The sequence below is a fragment of the Athene cunicularia genome (assembly GCF_003259725.1).
Source record: "Athene cunicularia isolate RWA chromosome 2 unlocalized genomic scaffold, athCun1 chr2_part1, whole genome shotgun sequence".
Taxonomy (NCBI): domain Eukaryota; kingdom Metazoa; phylum Chordata; class Aves; order Strigiformes; family Strigidae; genus Athene; species Athene cunicularia.
The window spans coordinates 55,061,122-55,077,420 of NW_020799095.1; the positions used below are offsets into that span (position 1 = coordinate 55,061,122).

Sequence of the window (16,299 nt, forward strand, 5' to 3'; positions counted from 1 at the left end):
GCGGGGCCCTTCTCCTCTCCAAGCTACATGACTTGCTTCAGGCCTTGGCTTTGAAGACAAGCCTCCAACCCTCTAGTAGTAAACCTAAAACTTCCAGTACCTGGGGGTGACTACACCTCCACTGTTCCTACAGGAACTTGCTTTGAGAGTTTTAGTGATATCGAAGAGTCAGTTCAGTTCTGCACAGCAGGTTTAGCTCGTTCAGTTACAGACCATCACCCAAAGCAGGGGTCCCACTTCCCCAGCCTGATTCTCCAACCCCCTGCTCCTGGGGCTAAGCAAACTTCTGAATAGACACAGACCTTCAAACACTGTCTTTTCCTCCTAGTGTAACTCCCTGCACCATCTCACTGTGGAAGCAAAGGAAGGTAGCAAGGTAATAGCCTCTTTGAAGGCACTAAACCTTTAGACTGATTTAACATTATCCATAAAGTGCACCCTCGACCCTTTGCGACTTACTCCTTTCCCCCCAGTTAAGGTCTCTGGCCCAGGAGCTTTCTATCCAGCCCAGCCCTGCACTGCACAGTTAGCTAACTAGAGGTAGGCAGTGCTAGCACAGGAGGGGTTTTATACTAATTCTACGTTTTAAAATAAGGAATACATTTATTCTTCGTATTGAGGCAGAAGAAATTTTTTTTTTTTTTTTTTTAATAACCAATGGCCAAGAAACTTATTTAGATAGATGCTTACCACTCTCAGTACCTGTGTCCCTGACCTCTTTGCTTATTCACTTCATCTGCTTAGTTCAGCATCTAGATCTCCGTTTGGAGGCTTTGCACATTGACCATTCATTCCAATCTCTTTTTAATCTGTTGCTTGCTCCTTTTCTTTAACCTAAGCTTCTCCTGTGTCATTCTTCTTGCTAGGACTGGTTTTCTCAGCTGCTTCTCCAGAGTGCTCAGTGGCATCCAGGAGACACAACACCACCCACCCACAGTGACAAAGACATGAAGGGGCCTCCACTGCTCCATCAACAGATTAAACCTCAGGAGTGTCCCGTCCCCCATGGGATTTCCACGAAGGCTTCACATAACTGGCATTCCAGACAACTCCAACTTGAGACTGCCTCCCACAGAGCCTGCTGTGAGTCAGCTTTGTGTGGAGAATGCTGGGAACAGGGCAAGGCCTGCCTTAACATAGCTATGCAGTGTGCATAAGACTGCAGTTTCAGATAGGCAACTTGCAACAGCCACATCTATGTATCATCTGAAAAATTGCCAACTGGTTCTTCTTTAGCAGTATTTTTCAGGCAGAAAGAGGAACTCTTTGGGAGGGAAAAGCTGTCAGAAGAATACATACAGGCTGGATTCCAATGGTGGATAAAAAAAGATAGCTTTCACAAGACCAGGAATAGTAATTCTCCAAGCTGGAGGTGATTCTGCCTTTAGAACAGGATGTCTCATGTCGACTTTGGGAAAGAAGCCATGATGCTGATGGACGTGCATCAGGCTATCATTGAAAAGCTAGTGGGGGGGAACCTCATCACCAATTGGATGAGGAGAAGGATGCCTTGAACATCAGAAAGGACAGGATGTAAAACACCGTTAATACCACTACTACCACCACAGGCCACAACCTTGAGCCACCAAAGTTGAGCCTGGCACATCTTTAACCTCTTTCACCTCCTTTTACCACAACACCTATCGAATATACTAAGGACACGGTTGAACTTTCTGAAGTCACTATACTATGGCTGCATCCACAATGGGGGGAAAGGGAATACATCTGTTGACCAGACAGATTGCTACACCCGTGGTGTAGCAGAGGGTACTGCACAGGAAAAAGCTTGCCAGCCAGAAAGGTAGATGCTAGAGGGCTGATGATACAGAGCTGGTGCAACCAGCACTAGGGTGTATAAATAATCCATGATGATCAGCAAGACTTCAGTCTGACAAAAAGAAAATCATAATGGTTATCAATAATTGAGGCTATTCTCAAAGTGCCCTGGAGCACTATGTGTATTCCCTCAAGGACCACGACAAAGTGTGGTAGTGATCCTGTCCTGCACATCTAAGGCAGTGACTAGCTGATAATCTGCAAGAGACCGGCGCTGGCGCCGGGGTTATCAAGTCAAGTCCCAAAGATAAGGTGGCTCACTGGCCCTGCAGCAACCACTGAGAGGCTGCTGCTCGCTGCGGTATGTTTGCTTTTCTGCCTGTCTCCTGCTTCTCTCTGTCACCTCAGCAGGCTGGCAGGGCTGAAGGGTGGTGGGCGGGATGTGGCGGGTGCAGCAGGCACACGGTGCAGGCGAGGTGCCAGGGAGCACCAGCATCGCTGCTTAGCAGCGGGGGCACCCCATGCTGCGTACGGCGTGGGTGGCCCCGGGTGCAGCCGGGGTGTCTCCACAGCTCCTTGAATGGACATACGTGGGGGCAGCGTGGCCATGTCCACACACTTACTATAGCCATGCACCTTCATTAGGCTCAGTTCAGGAAGAGACCCCCATCTCTTCATCCAGTCAGTCTCCCCACTCAGCCCAGCTCTCTAAATAAGCTTATTCCATAAATATTCACTGATGCATTGCAGTGGGAAGGGCACATCCCAGACTGTCACAACTAACAGGTAGCACATTACACAAAATAAGGTCGGAAGTCCAGGCTCAGTCAAAATCTGCAGGGCAATTCACATCTTTATATTACACTCAAACTAAGTTTTCCTCCTTTCTGCCTCCTTTCTGCCTTTATTAATTTTTCTCTGGTTTTGCTGCTTTACACTGTATATTTTTTCAGGACAGTGTTTCTTCATGACAAAGGGCCATTGTTATTTCAACAATCAGTTCTTCCCATGTGTCCTAACACCCTCTCACAGCACTGTCACAACTGCAACAGCATCTCAGGACCCATATACAGACGATGTATATTAACTGATGTAACGGTCTTAACTGCCAAAAAGACAAAGGTTTACCTGCCCACCCATCTTTTTTACCTATTTACTCCATTTGCTATCTAAAAGTCAGCATTCATTGTCTGCAAAATGACTATTGAACCAGTGATTATAGTGTGTGTATTTCCTTTGAGTGACAGTGCCTGCACAATGACTTTTCTCCAACACACTCGACAGTCAGCATTAAATATTCTTGGCATGTAGCCTGAATAACAACACACATACTGAGACCTGCCAGCATTGGAAAGTCCCTAAGTCCCAGGAGCTAAGATTAATTGCCAGCTATTCTTAAAATTTTCTCACCACTCCACCCAGTTTCTTGGGTCTTCCCACCCACTACAATCTTACAACTGCCTTTGTGGAGTTTCATAAACCTTCCCGAGACAGTTTCGGATGAGTGGAGAGCACTTAAACTCCCCCTTGAATTGACTGACTTCACGTGCCAACAGTGCTTTCTTTGACTTTACAGGGGGAGGCTCAACTGGGTACAGTTTTGCTTCTCTATTACCACTCATGACTCTTCCCAAATTAGTTTGTCTCTGAGGCAGAGCATGGAAAATATGTTTAAGAAAAAGACAGCAGAAAGCACTCCTGTAACCCACTTAACCCCTCTTTTAAACCAGGGTATGAAGGCAAGTCCTGTGAGATGCTGAGCATCATTAACTTCCATTAAGTATAGATGAGATGAGGGCACTTGCACTAAAGACTATAGCCTCAGTACTTCTCACTGCTAAGCCCAAGTTTATGCTAGTGGTGGAAAAACACAGAAGGAGTAACAGTATCACCTACTTCTTAGCACAGATCACCCTCTTGCTCATGTAACATTGCTGCCTGAACAACACAGAGGTTTCACAATCATGAACCACAATCCCCTTTTCACCAAGGACTCCAAATATGAGAAACAGGGGAAAGAACCACAAGGGAAATGAGAAAGCCCTTCTTCTGCTATTTCCAACTAAAAGGAAAGCGGGAGGTATGAAAAACCTTCACATACTTTTCACTTTGGCTTTCCACCCACAGTGGTTAGGATCAGCTTTGAAGAACCACCAAAGTTTCTGATCAAAGTTTTCTGGATAAGACAACTTGGCCCATTAATGTAGAATGGCATTTTTTTAAATGAAAGGTGTGGGTTTTCCTTAAACAGATGCCTGTAAAGGCATCTAACTCCTGAAGGCTCTAGCATCCTGGTTTAACCAGTTTTAGTCAGTGAGTCAGTTCTCTGATAGAGCTTACTAAGAAAAATGCAGCTTGTTTGCTCTTTCTCTCACAAGTTTCTCTCCACTGTTTCCTAGCTCACCTTCTATTATATTTAGGACTGATCTGAGTTAGGAACTCTGACACAGGCTACATATTAATCACCGAAAAATACTGTTATGTTGCCCATTTCTATTTTAGACCTTTGGCTCCAACCCCAGGCTTCCAGCTCTCAGAGTGAGCAATGCCAGACTTTTGTTTTTCTGTTATGGGTTTTTTTTTTCCATAGGTGCCTAAGAAGCACTTGCAAAACGTTTCAAGTAGCTGCCCATGCAAAACATATTCCCCCGCTACTCTGTATAATTTCAACTGCCTGACTACAATGATTATAACTGCATTTGTATCTGTACATGAGCATCTACAGCCGAGAAAATCCTCTCTCAAAATCAAACAAGCAACCAGACATCATCAGGCTAACCTCCAAGCAGCTTTCCAGCAGAGTTTCCATAATGGCCTATGTACGCAAGCAGATGTTGATCTTTGTTTTACTATCTGATTGAAATACAATGCTTCTTAAAAATGACTGCTCACAGGTAAAGAGACATAGCCACCTAAACCCTCATTCAGTCTTGGTCTATACTAGGTGGTGTTTTGAGTACACTGTCAAAAGTACCAGATCTACCTTCATCCTCCAACACTTTAGGTTAATGAATTATAAATCACATTCATCTAAAAGGAGTTCCAGTCACAAGATATTATTTCAGCATATATTGAAGCAGCTGGGTGTTGATTAACATATTTCTTTTAAGGTTCAGTCATTAAAGTTAAGGAAACAAATTTCTTCTTGTGATCTTCATGAATATGATGGAAAATGACCTGTGGAGCTTTTCTGCACAGTAGTAAGGATCACTTACAAACCAATCAGGGCTTGGAAGGCAATCAGGTTGAAACACAGTAGTAAAAGAAAAAAAAAAATCTGTCAAAAGCCAACAGTGCAAATTTTAGAAACAAAACACCTAAAATATTAGTGAACTGATGAAGTCATGGTACCATACTGATTCAAACTACTGGGCACAATTTGGAAGTGGAACACATTTTTCTAACAAACCGATCAAACTGATGCTGTATTACCAGAACTAAAAATTAGCATTTTGTGGAAAGCACTGCCAGCTCCCTGCTGGTTGGCATGACGTGTGTTTCAACAGCTTTTGATATTCTGGAAGTGCCACCTTTGCTCTCTGCAGCGATTTCAGTCATAAGAGGCCTGTTCTCTCTTCTCTCCTACCCACTTCAAGATTTCATGGAAAAAGCAGCACCTTTTTTAATCATGGGCACCCTCTGGCAGGGGTTAAAAACATGGGACACAGGAAGCTTCCAGTAACACCCCTTCCTTATCCTCACAGACACACACACTATGTACGAACAGCCAGTAACAGACAGCACACATTTAAACTTGTATTTTGCACCTCCCTAAGGCAGAAATTCCCTGGTCGCTGTCTCGCTCCTCAGCTGGCAGCGAGAGAGCAGCCAAACCCAGTGGGAGGGCAGTGGGCAGTGGGCGCGGGCACTGACTTGCAGGCCACTCGCAAGCAGTGCTCCAAGGGACACTGGGCGTCTCAGCGGCTGCTCCACAGTACCTGCCCCCTGCTTAAACTGCAGCACTGCGCTCACAGCATCGCCACAGCTCTCTGCCGTCTTGCCAACTGAGGCAAGATGGCCCAAAGCTACAAAAAAGCCCCACCTCAAAAGTCTCCCAAATATATTTCCATATTAGTACAAGCATTACTTTTAAATGTAATATTCTTAAACGCAGCCAATTAACATATCACTACTTCTACAGGGGCATTTTCCTGGCAGGGGGGTCTCTCTAGGGAAGAGCTGAGCTGGTTTGATGGAGTGGACTTGCTGTCTAGGAAGGACACTTCCCAAACATCTGGCCTCCAAAAGCAGGGAAGGCTTGCTCAGAGCCAGGGCATTATGGACTCACATACCACTGACGTGAAAAAATGGACCTCATGGCAGTCCATTTTTTCTAGAGAAATGGCTATTATAGGCATCGATGCATTTCAGTTTAGTCTTTGAAAAATAAAAGGGCAAGAATGTTCTTTTTTTTGCCGTTTTCAGTTAGTGGCCTTTTAATAATCAGATGGTTTCAGAGCCATAGAGTACATGAACAGCGTCATGAAGCATGCAACACTAACTTTTCTTGAAATAATGCTATTACTGTAATGAGACATGAGTTCAGGAAACTTGATGACCATTTCTACAATGGAAGATCGACATAATCTTCCTTACAGAAGGATCCAAATCTAAAGCAATTCACTATCCATAAGAGTATGTGAATATAAAGGACAAAATATTTTTGCTCACATTAAACAAAAAATAAGGAATGTTACAATTACAAGCAAGGTCACCTTCTCCCTGTTCAAGTTCTTTTTAAGTAATACAATGTGGAAAGGAAGTATGAGACCTTAGAGTCACTTATCCTCTGGCTCTGTTTTTCTCTAATTAATTAAATGGGTGAAAAGCAGGAGCTCAGGGACCATAGATCAGCGTCAGCACAATGCATTTCATAACTGCTCTGTGAGGACTACTCCAAAAGGCAATCACAGGATACTTATTAAAGAGGCCTTCTGATGTAGCCCCTTATAGCAAAAACCTGCTGGATGCCCCAAATTACTCAGTTACACCTCATTAAAATATATCAGTTGTTTGTTGCCAGCATATTGTCCATGCAGCCCAATGGCTTTGTAACCAAAGCTGCTGGAAACCTGTTTAATTGCTCAATTGTTTTTTTGTTTTGTTTTTTTTTTTAAACTTCTTAGGCAATGGGTGGAATATTGTAATTTGCTAGAAAAAGCACAGAGGATATATTTAAACAGAAGAAGAGGGGGGAAAAAACAACAGAAAAACACAAATCAAAAAATCAGTGCTGTTATGTTAAGGTTTTTACTAGGTTTCTTTCAGCTACGTTTGCTTTCATGTTCTTGACCAAAGAGCTCTCGGGTAAGGAAACATTCATAAGTTGCTTCCTGAACAAGTCTCCTCAATTACTTTGCTGCCTCTGCAATTCAAACACTTACAGAATTCTTTCTAAGGGCAGCAGCAGCAGCATTAACAGAGCAACTGGGGTGGTCTTGTTACTTTAAACCTCTTTGAAAATTCACAGCCTGCAATCATCTCACATGCCAGTGTCCACTCTGGCTTGGAGGCAAAGGAAAAAAAAAACTTTGGAGAGGCCTATTAAATAAACCCTGTTTTCACAACAGTAAAATCCCTAATAGTTTTGATTCATTGAAGCAGTGCTCCCAAACAACTCCCTTTGTTTTCAATCACTTTTATAACAGTCTCAAACTAAAAAGCCAGACCAGAATACCTGTCTGTGTGTGTACACACATATAAATTACCTCAACAGACTGATTTTTTAGGACTTCTTGTCAGCATGGAGTAATTTTTTATTTTTTATGTTTCAGGAAAATTTATTTGACTCCAAAAATAGATTTGAATCTATTTGTTCCTCAACACTTAACAGCAATCCTTTGTTAGCATTTCTGTATTACTGTGAAGACATATATCACTTAATGAAAAACACAGACAACATGAAAAATACGGACAGTAAAGGCCTTGGACTTGTGTTGTTGCAGATCCATTATCAGCCAGACACTCTTTCTGTATTTATTCCAGGTGAGAGGGGGAAAAATAATCTCTAGTTCTCCTTCACTGGAAACTCCAAAGGCATTCTTTTTTAATATAAAAAAAGGGAAGTTTAGGGCCAAAAGGAAAATTATTTAAAATGGATGGGTACTGAACACAATGCATTCCATTCGGCTTCTGTTCTCATACTTACCAATCTCCAGTTGAAACATTAAACACTTAACCCACAAGATGCAAAGGGATTTTGAAAGACCTCTCTTCAGGGATGGAAATAATTATCTCCCAAGCTTTAGGTTCCAAGGGCTTAGAAGTGGGACTGTAAAAAGAACTAATTAAATTAGAAATGGCACCAGAGCAGAGTCTCCTGAAAAAGGTGAATTTGTGGGCTGCAGTGCATTGCTAGGCAAGAACATGCACTGCTTGTGCAAAAATAAGAGCATGCTGGAAAGTGATAAATTCATGTTCTCAGCCCTCAAAACCACCAGCCTTGGAAACACGCTTGCTGGAGACATGGAAGAAAAATGCTAGTTCTGAGGAAGCTTAATTTTATGGGGTCAGGTAATCCTGAAGAAATACAGAGGAGACCCCAAGAGACAGCCCTCCCCAAAAAGCAGTTGGATGACAGGGGATCTAGACAACCTTGCTTTGCTGGGTTAGAGCTAGCTCTTCTGAATCTCTCTTTCCCCCTCTCCAGGGTCCCATCTGGCAGATTAGCACTAATGAGACATTCAGATAGCTGGGAAAACATAGTTACAAAACTGAAAAGTACATTTTAAATGTAGGGAAAGGGTGGTGGGGGGAAAGAAAAATATAGATGTACAATAGAATGCATTTTACACCCTCTATCAACACCAAATAGTACTCAGTAAAACTTAGGATGTAAAAGACTAGTAACAGCTTCTTTTATATCCATACATGTATATATGCATGCAACATTCGTGCTTTACTACAGCACCTATGTAATGAAGTGATAAGTGAATAAATTTAATTCTATTTCACAAAATGGGCCAGATCCTTAGTTGAGACAGCAAAGAATCATTTCACACAGGGTTATCAATTCCCTCTCTCTGCCATGTTCTTCAGACTCACTGCTTTTGTTAAGCTTGACAGACAGGAGGAAAGAAACTTCCACTTCTCTTATCAGTACAATCACCATGTTGCTTAAGTCAATGAAAGCTAACTAAAAACGGGTCAGGAACGATTGGCCATAAACTCATTAAAGATCAGCCAGCTATCCTTAGTAAATATCTAATAGGAGGAAGCAGAGAAGGAAATGGAAATTGGAAAGGCACTCAAGACTCCTGTTGATTTCCAAGATAAATTACAGAGATGCATTGCTTAACCATAGAAATTGTTCTGACATGTGCGTACATTTAGACTTTTAACTATAAGCCATGTCAAAAGTTACAGCATCTAAGTAGAAAGCAATGTCAAGTTTGCTTGAAAATTATGGGGTAAAACACATTGCAGATTGTTACACATCTATGCAGTGAACTACATGAACCACAACTATATGTGATATTTATGCAAGATTTCTATTTAAAAATAAATAAAGAACAAGAGAAATAGCATGTTTGTGCTGGAGACAAAAGCATTTCAAGTATGAATCTGCATGGAGCTAGAGGTTAGAAGAAAAGGAATGTCAGCATCACTCAATTTACTTTCCAGTTAGGTGAAGTCCCAAAGTCAAATTTAACTAGAAGTCAATAAATTTCGCTTCCATTGAAACAGTACGGGCCACAGCAGTTGTGTAAAATCACACACTGGGCACACAACCATAACAGATGCAAATAGCAATTTGCTATCAGCTGGAGAGTAGCCATGACTTACAGCCCAAAACATGCAAACCAATTTTATCTTCAAGGTTTCACAGAAAGGCATGGTGTAGCAGGAAAAACAACCAATAGAACAGGGAGCTAAAGCTATGCTATCTTGTATATATCCTTTTGCAGTGTGGGTCTATTTTTTTCTCTACAGCGAAGTTTTGCCACAGATAGAATGGGAACAACACTATTGAAACAAATGGTGCTCATCACAGGATTTATTCTCCACACTGTACCAAAAAAGCCCACCGTCTGAAGTCTGACTGATGTCTGTTGTTTGTCTGTATATACCTGCTTTCTGACCAATTTACAGTGAATGACATTTATACAGTTATTTACCTCATTATCAAAACAGACTTCCAGAATCTCAAGGGTCATCAAGTTGGCAGGAAGTGAGTAAGTAAAATTGTTTGACTGACCAGACTGCCAGCTCTCCACTCAGTCAAGGTCAAATAGCTGTGGGGTTGTGCGTGGCACATGGTTGTGTCGTCTTTTCATCTGTGCTTTGGTGAAAATGTTTTTCTTTGCTGGGAAAAACCCCACAAACAACATATTATGTAACACGATGTTAAAAAAAATAAATAAATACAGGTACATCCAAAGGATGGGTGCAAGATCCTGGACATGTAACAGGGTTTTGACAAGGTACCACTAATAGCTCATGATGAGACAAAATTATAACTCTGACCTTTTTAGCTGAAACAAAAAGCGAAAGAATCTTTAGGGCAGCACAACCACAACTCCGGTGAAAATGAGAAGCACTGATTATTATCCTAGCCTAGGGGGAAAACTGCAATTCAAAAATTGCTTGTTCTTGTCACAGTAAATCTTGAATGCTTTTAATGAAAGTTATTCTCCTTCAAGAAGTATTTCTTGCTAAAAAACAGGACAGCACATTAATACAGGGCTTTAGATATCCTTAAAGTCAGTTTTAATTGGGGCAATTCTCTCCAGTGAATCGAAAGATGACATTCGTCTTCAATGCCTGGTTGGAATGCTAAACTGAAAGGAGGGCTGAAATGTCAAGGTAAAATAATGCTAATAATTATTCTGAATGTTACATTCCCCTTGACCTTGGAATTTAAGAGGCTGAGAGGAAGGCCTTTTGTCGAAAGTCAGGAAGTCATCTGGAGACTTCATTGACATTTATGATTAATACAATCTGGCATCATTAGGGGAGGAGATACAAAATATGCTATTGGTTTCTAGCACAAGGGTAATTTCATCTTTTATTGTTTTGGTATCTACAGATTGAGTACAAATCAACACATCACCTGTAATATTACTGATAGTGTTTTTAAGTGAGAACATGAAGAAGCTTAATGCAATAACCATAATATCTACACAATAAAATTCATACCACTGCCACGAAAGAGAAGAAAATATTTTCCATTTTACAAAAACAGGGCACAAAGCCCCCAATCCAATTGCTTCGCTATTACGTCTTGTTATCGTAGAAGATTTTCCATTTCATTTGCAACTTAACACTAGAATAACAACTCTGTGGGGTGAACATTTTATATATTAGTGTCCTGAAGCGACTCTTACAGCCTTTATTTGCACCTCACATGTAAAGAAAATGCCTCCCCCACTGATGGCAAATGCAAGGCAGGGAAAGCCTTAAGTCTTTTATGGTCAATGTCAGAGGAGACTCAGTAGACTCAGCTTCGATAAAAAACAGTGGAAGGGGGCAGCACTCCTTTGTACTCCTCTTTTGATCAGATCATACTCCAGGCAAATGCTATGCTGCAATTGTGGACAAAAGGAAGAATGAAGGCAAGTATTTGTTAAGGTCTTTGCTGGCATCTGCAGAGTTAACCCTTGCTACAAGTTCATTTTCCTAAGTTTTCAATGAGGAGATAATTTACTGACACCCCAAGCTTGACAAGTTACTCTTTAAAAACCTCTCACGAAATTTTGCCATTTTAAGTTTATACGCTTAGGTACATTTGAAGATATAAGCCTGTTGAAGACACTGGCAAAAAAATGTCTCATAAGAATATGCCCTAACAATGACATGTAGTAGTGAAAGCATGTCTCATTATCTGTCCCCATTCCACGGTAATCCTTAGCTGTCAGGCTTGGAAATAAAATAAGAGAGGGAAAGTAAGGCAACACAGGCATCCATAGTGAAAATGTAATTTTCTGAAGTTAGTTTGGTCCTAAAATAATTTGTAGCAGTGAAGATACTTCACTTTGGAGCCTGCCTACTGGGCATGTATAAACTAAAACATTTTCTCCAGCAATGTTTTTAATTGTGGTCCATACTAATCTTAAATAGGTATTTGTGTAATGAACTCCTACAGCTCATAAAGCCCATTCTAGACTATTGACTAAATGGCAGAACTTTTAAAGATGGTCCAAATAATGGCTCCAGTCCCTAGATGGAGGGCTTATAGACTTCAGCTTATTAAATGCTCCGTGAGTATCCTAAGCCACATCTGAAAAATCCCATTAATAAATTTTACTAAAAGGAATTTGTAATTATTCCAGCATAGTGAGGACTTTTCCATCTGATGTATTCTCTCTGTGTTAGACATCTTTACGAACTTCTTTTGTGAAATGCTTTTTTTCTCTCCAAATCTATTATTCAACTTGTGAATCTTCTATTAAATGCAAACAAGATGAGACCACAGAAATGGTAAGTGTGCTTCAATTTGTGAAAGCTGAATTCATATTTTGACTTATGAATTCAGTAAATATTGTACAGATGTTCCAAAAAGAATAGTAATACATTGATTAAATAAAGCAGGCCAGATTTTTTAAAATGAGGGAAAACATACAGAGTGCTACATGACTTCTCAATTTTAATATTCAGTTACTGTTACACATATGTACATGAAGCGGCTATCTGCATATTGCAATACAGCCGTGGATGCTAAACCAGCCATCTGTATCTTCTATATCCTATTTACATGAGAAATATAGTAATTGCCCATTTATTCTCTAGGAATATTTGCATGGTTTTCCACAATATTTTCTAAAAAAATTCCCGCATAAACTCAGCATGTAACTGGATGAGTGTTAGTATATATAGGTCAGAGTTTCAAATTTAAGGTCTGCATTGAAGTATCACTGCTATCAGGATTTCTCCAGAGGCTGACTGATCTCTGCAAGGACAGGTACTTCTCCAGTCACAGAGCCACTCAAGAATTAAGCATAAACTGTAGCACTAATGTGTGCTCCTCTTTCCGGCACTGGCAGCCTGAGGGTTTGGCATACAGAAGAGGCCAACTGCACCTTCACACTTCATTCCCCAGGAAACTGAGTGAGATCACAGGAGGATGAAAGGATGAGATTAACTGGAGCTGCCCAGAATGCACTGAAAAAGTCATTAAGCATAGAAAAGAAGTTGGCTGGCAAAACACATGAACTCCTGAGTGAAACGGTCCACCTGGCCCAGTCTGTCGGATATGAAAGACTCGTGGAAGCTGCTGCCAGACTGTTTGCTAACCTCTCCCAGTTGAAAAACAGCCAAAGCAAGGCTTTACAAGAGATGGCTCTGCCCATAAGAGACTAAAAGTCACAGACCCACGCATTTTTTCCCTCTGACAGCTCTTGCAGCAGCAGGGACCACCACTGGGAAGGGAGAATCAATCTCTTCTCCAGCCAGGTGAACACACTTGTGTGCCATAAGCAGCCAGCATACCACAGCTTGGAGATTCTACCAAGAGTAAAAGGCAGACATTTGCATCAGTAACTGGTTGCCCAGATCAGAAGAGCTTTTGGGAGTGGAGCAGGAAGCCAGGTGAGGAAGGAAGTGCAGGTTTAGTGACAAGTGCTCAGCCAAGGCTCCCGAGCTTGCCTTCCTCAATTACTGCCAGAAGCAGTGGCTAACAATCCCCATAATCTACAATTCAAACGTTTTGCAATACTCACACAGAGGCATCTGACATATAAACAGTTACAAAAGAGAGAGAACAGTATCATGGCTACAGACTTTTATCAAGCATCTGCAAGTATATTTTGACATAAACCAAACATGGGCTTAATCTGTGTTTTTGTACAAAAAAATGTTAGTGAAGGGATGTGACTGTGATAGTTTGCAAGCATGGGAGAGGTTGATGACAGTATGAGGTTAAGGTCCCCTTATTCATGCAGGCAAATACAGTGGCTGGGATCCATTTTTGAGGGGGTGAAGTTATGTAACAGAAGAGGGTGAGGGACACCTCTTCATGAACATGCAAGAGTCCCTGGGCCAGCCACCCCACATGGTAATCTGTGGCTGCTGCCATCTATGGATGCTGTGGGTACATTCAGCCACTGCTGGTTGCAGTAACTAAAGAAATTAAGATTGAGGACTCCAGGCTTGAATTTCCATAGGCAGATGTTTCAATGACTCCCTCAGTAATTCTTCACAGGGCTCAAATCAGAGGCAGGGGAAGGGGGAACAAAAAGCATTGGTACAGCATTTCAGAGAACAGCAAAAGCTGGGCATCACCTCCTCCACAGATGATGATAATGACTTCTCTACAGCAGTAATATTTTGCTGCACGTGAAGAAATAGTTCATAGATTTAGCTGAGTTACTTTGGTTGGGGAACAATCTAGATAAAATGAGAACTATAGCAACATTTGGTATAGTCTATTGAAAAATTTTTAAACACCAACTTTACCACTGAAGGTGTCATTCAGAATTTTCTTTCACTGATGAATCTTACTGAGTTTCCAAATAGCATGCTGGGCCATGCTGTTTTAAGAAACTAATGTACTTGTTCCATGGAGTCTAAAACCACCTGATATCCTCAGCAAAAGAACACTAAGCAAGACAGTGAGAAACTCTGGAAGTGGAGCTTGGATTTCCTGCTCACAATCTTGTGCTCTAATAGATACAGGACATTTCTACAGCCAGAAATGCAGCCTTTGGGACTCATGGTTAAACGTCGGCAAATTTGATACTAACACAAGCCTGAAGATTAGTTAGGAGACACTAGTGTTGAAAAGTACCTGCAGCTACTCAGCCACATCTTGCTTTAACACCTCTGGCTAAAACAAAAAATAGTATTTATACACAAAAAGTCAGGATTACAGAAATGGAAGTTTCTTCTGCACAACCAGTGTCAGAGCATGCAGACATGTAAAAAACCTCCCAGAATATAATTTAATAAAAAAATGACAATGCCAACAAAGGTATTAAACTCTAAAGAAATGTAGGTTGGGGTTTCTGAAAGATGCTGCATGCTTCTGCAAGTTCCCTAAACTATATCTATCTGGAGGCAAAAACCCCAAACCATTAAAAGTATATGAAAACGAAAACAACGCCTGGAGGGCTTCCCAAACACCCGTGCCCTCCATAGTGTCTTCATTGCATCTCCTCAGCTGACAAATCCTGAATCTTCACCAGTTCTCCTGGGAACTTCCAAGTTCTCTGCTTGGGCTCTGGCATGGGTTACAATGGCCTAGATGTCAACGGGGCTTACCCATGTGGGTCTGACAGGGTTCAGTACTTCTTTCTTCCCTCTGTTCCTCTAACAAAGAGCAAGTACCACAGCATTGTCTGTCTGAATTGTAAGAACAGGACAAAAACTTCAAAGAAAAAGAGTTTTAGAGCTATAAATGGTCTCTCTACACAACTCTCCTACCTATTCCCTATGAAAGGAGTTTAGGAGGTTCAAGCTCCTCAGACCTTTCAGTAAGGTTTTCACATGAGGAAATAGCTTCTTAGCAACTCCTTTGCCCTGATCTGAAAGACATTTTAAATTCTTTATAGTCCTTCTGCTTTCCAGTAAAAACAAAACAAGCTGTTTAACTTCACTGCAGCCTGACAGTTAATAGCTCCTGTATTGTCTCTTAATCACACTGAAATGTCTGTTGAAGGATGTATCATTGTTTTAACTTCCTGCTAGCTTTTTTCTTACACAGCCTGCCATTAAACTAAATTAACTGTATTCATATTGTAACCATAATTTACAACTTTTTAAAGAGACATGACACATCTTTAAAATTGTAAGTGGCCCACAAAGAAGGTGAATGGAAGAGGGTTATTCTGTGTCTTTCAAAAGGAGAATTAGAGCATCAATGGAAAAAGCAGGTAGGGGTTTCAAAGCCAAGAGAAAGGGATGCTTCTTGAAGACACAGGGTGTCGAGAGGGTACCTGCACCTTCTGTGCTGCAGAATGTTAAAATTCACCTGGCTCAGAAAAATCTAGAAAATTAATGGAAAAGAGTTTACACAAAGACTCGCTTTGGCTCAGAAAGTCCTCAAACCACAAGTCACTGGAGGCCGGGAAAGCATTGTGAAATATTGTTGCATACGTGCCTTGCTTATACACCTTTGTCTCTCTATTTGCTAGTGCTGAGTCCTCTTATTGCCCAGTCCTGTTCCCAGGGGCACTGCATTACGTCCCCACACCCATTTAACATCAAGTCCTGAAACTGAAGATGTGTCTGACATAAAATTGACAAGAATGGATGCTACACTTGATTTTGGCTAAAAGGCCAATAAGGGATGTGGAGACAAGAAGCAAGTTAGTCTGACCCAGCATGGTAGTTCCTATGGTCTCATTATGGAGCTAGTCCATGCCCTGCCTGTGTCTCTCTGGAGAAATGCAAGGACTTCAAATACAAAGAAGCCACTGTTCTATACTAACACCATTACTAGTGTGAGATAGGAATGAGTGGAAGAACTGCGTGCCTTCATTATTTTCCCCACATTTTAAAGGACATAAGACTGTATTTTATTTTTTGATTATTCCTTTCTTAATTTGCTAAATTTTATTTCCATCCTAACTACCAATCCATTTTGCT

General features: G+C 41.2%; 1 non-coding gene across 1 annotated transcript; it reads right to left on the minus strand.

The window, feature by feature from the left end:
* Nucleotides 1-15,889: 15,889 nt before the first annotated feature.
* LOC113477449 lies at nt 15,890-16,002 on the minus strand. The gene has a single exon (XR_003397914.1). It is a non-coding gene; the product is annotated as a U2 spliceosomal RNA (small nuclear RNA).
* Between the last annotated feature and the right edge of the window lie 297 nt (nt 16,003-16,299).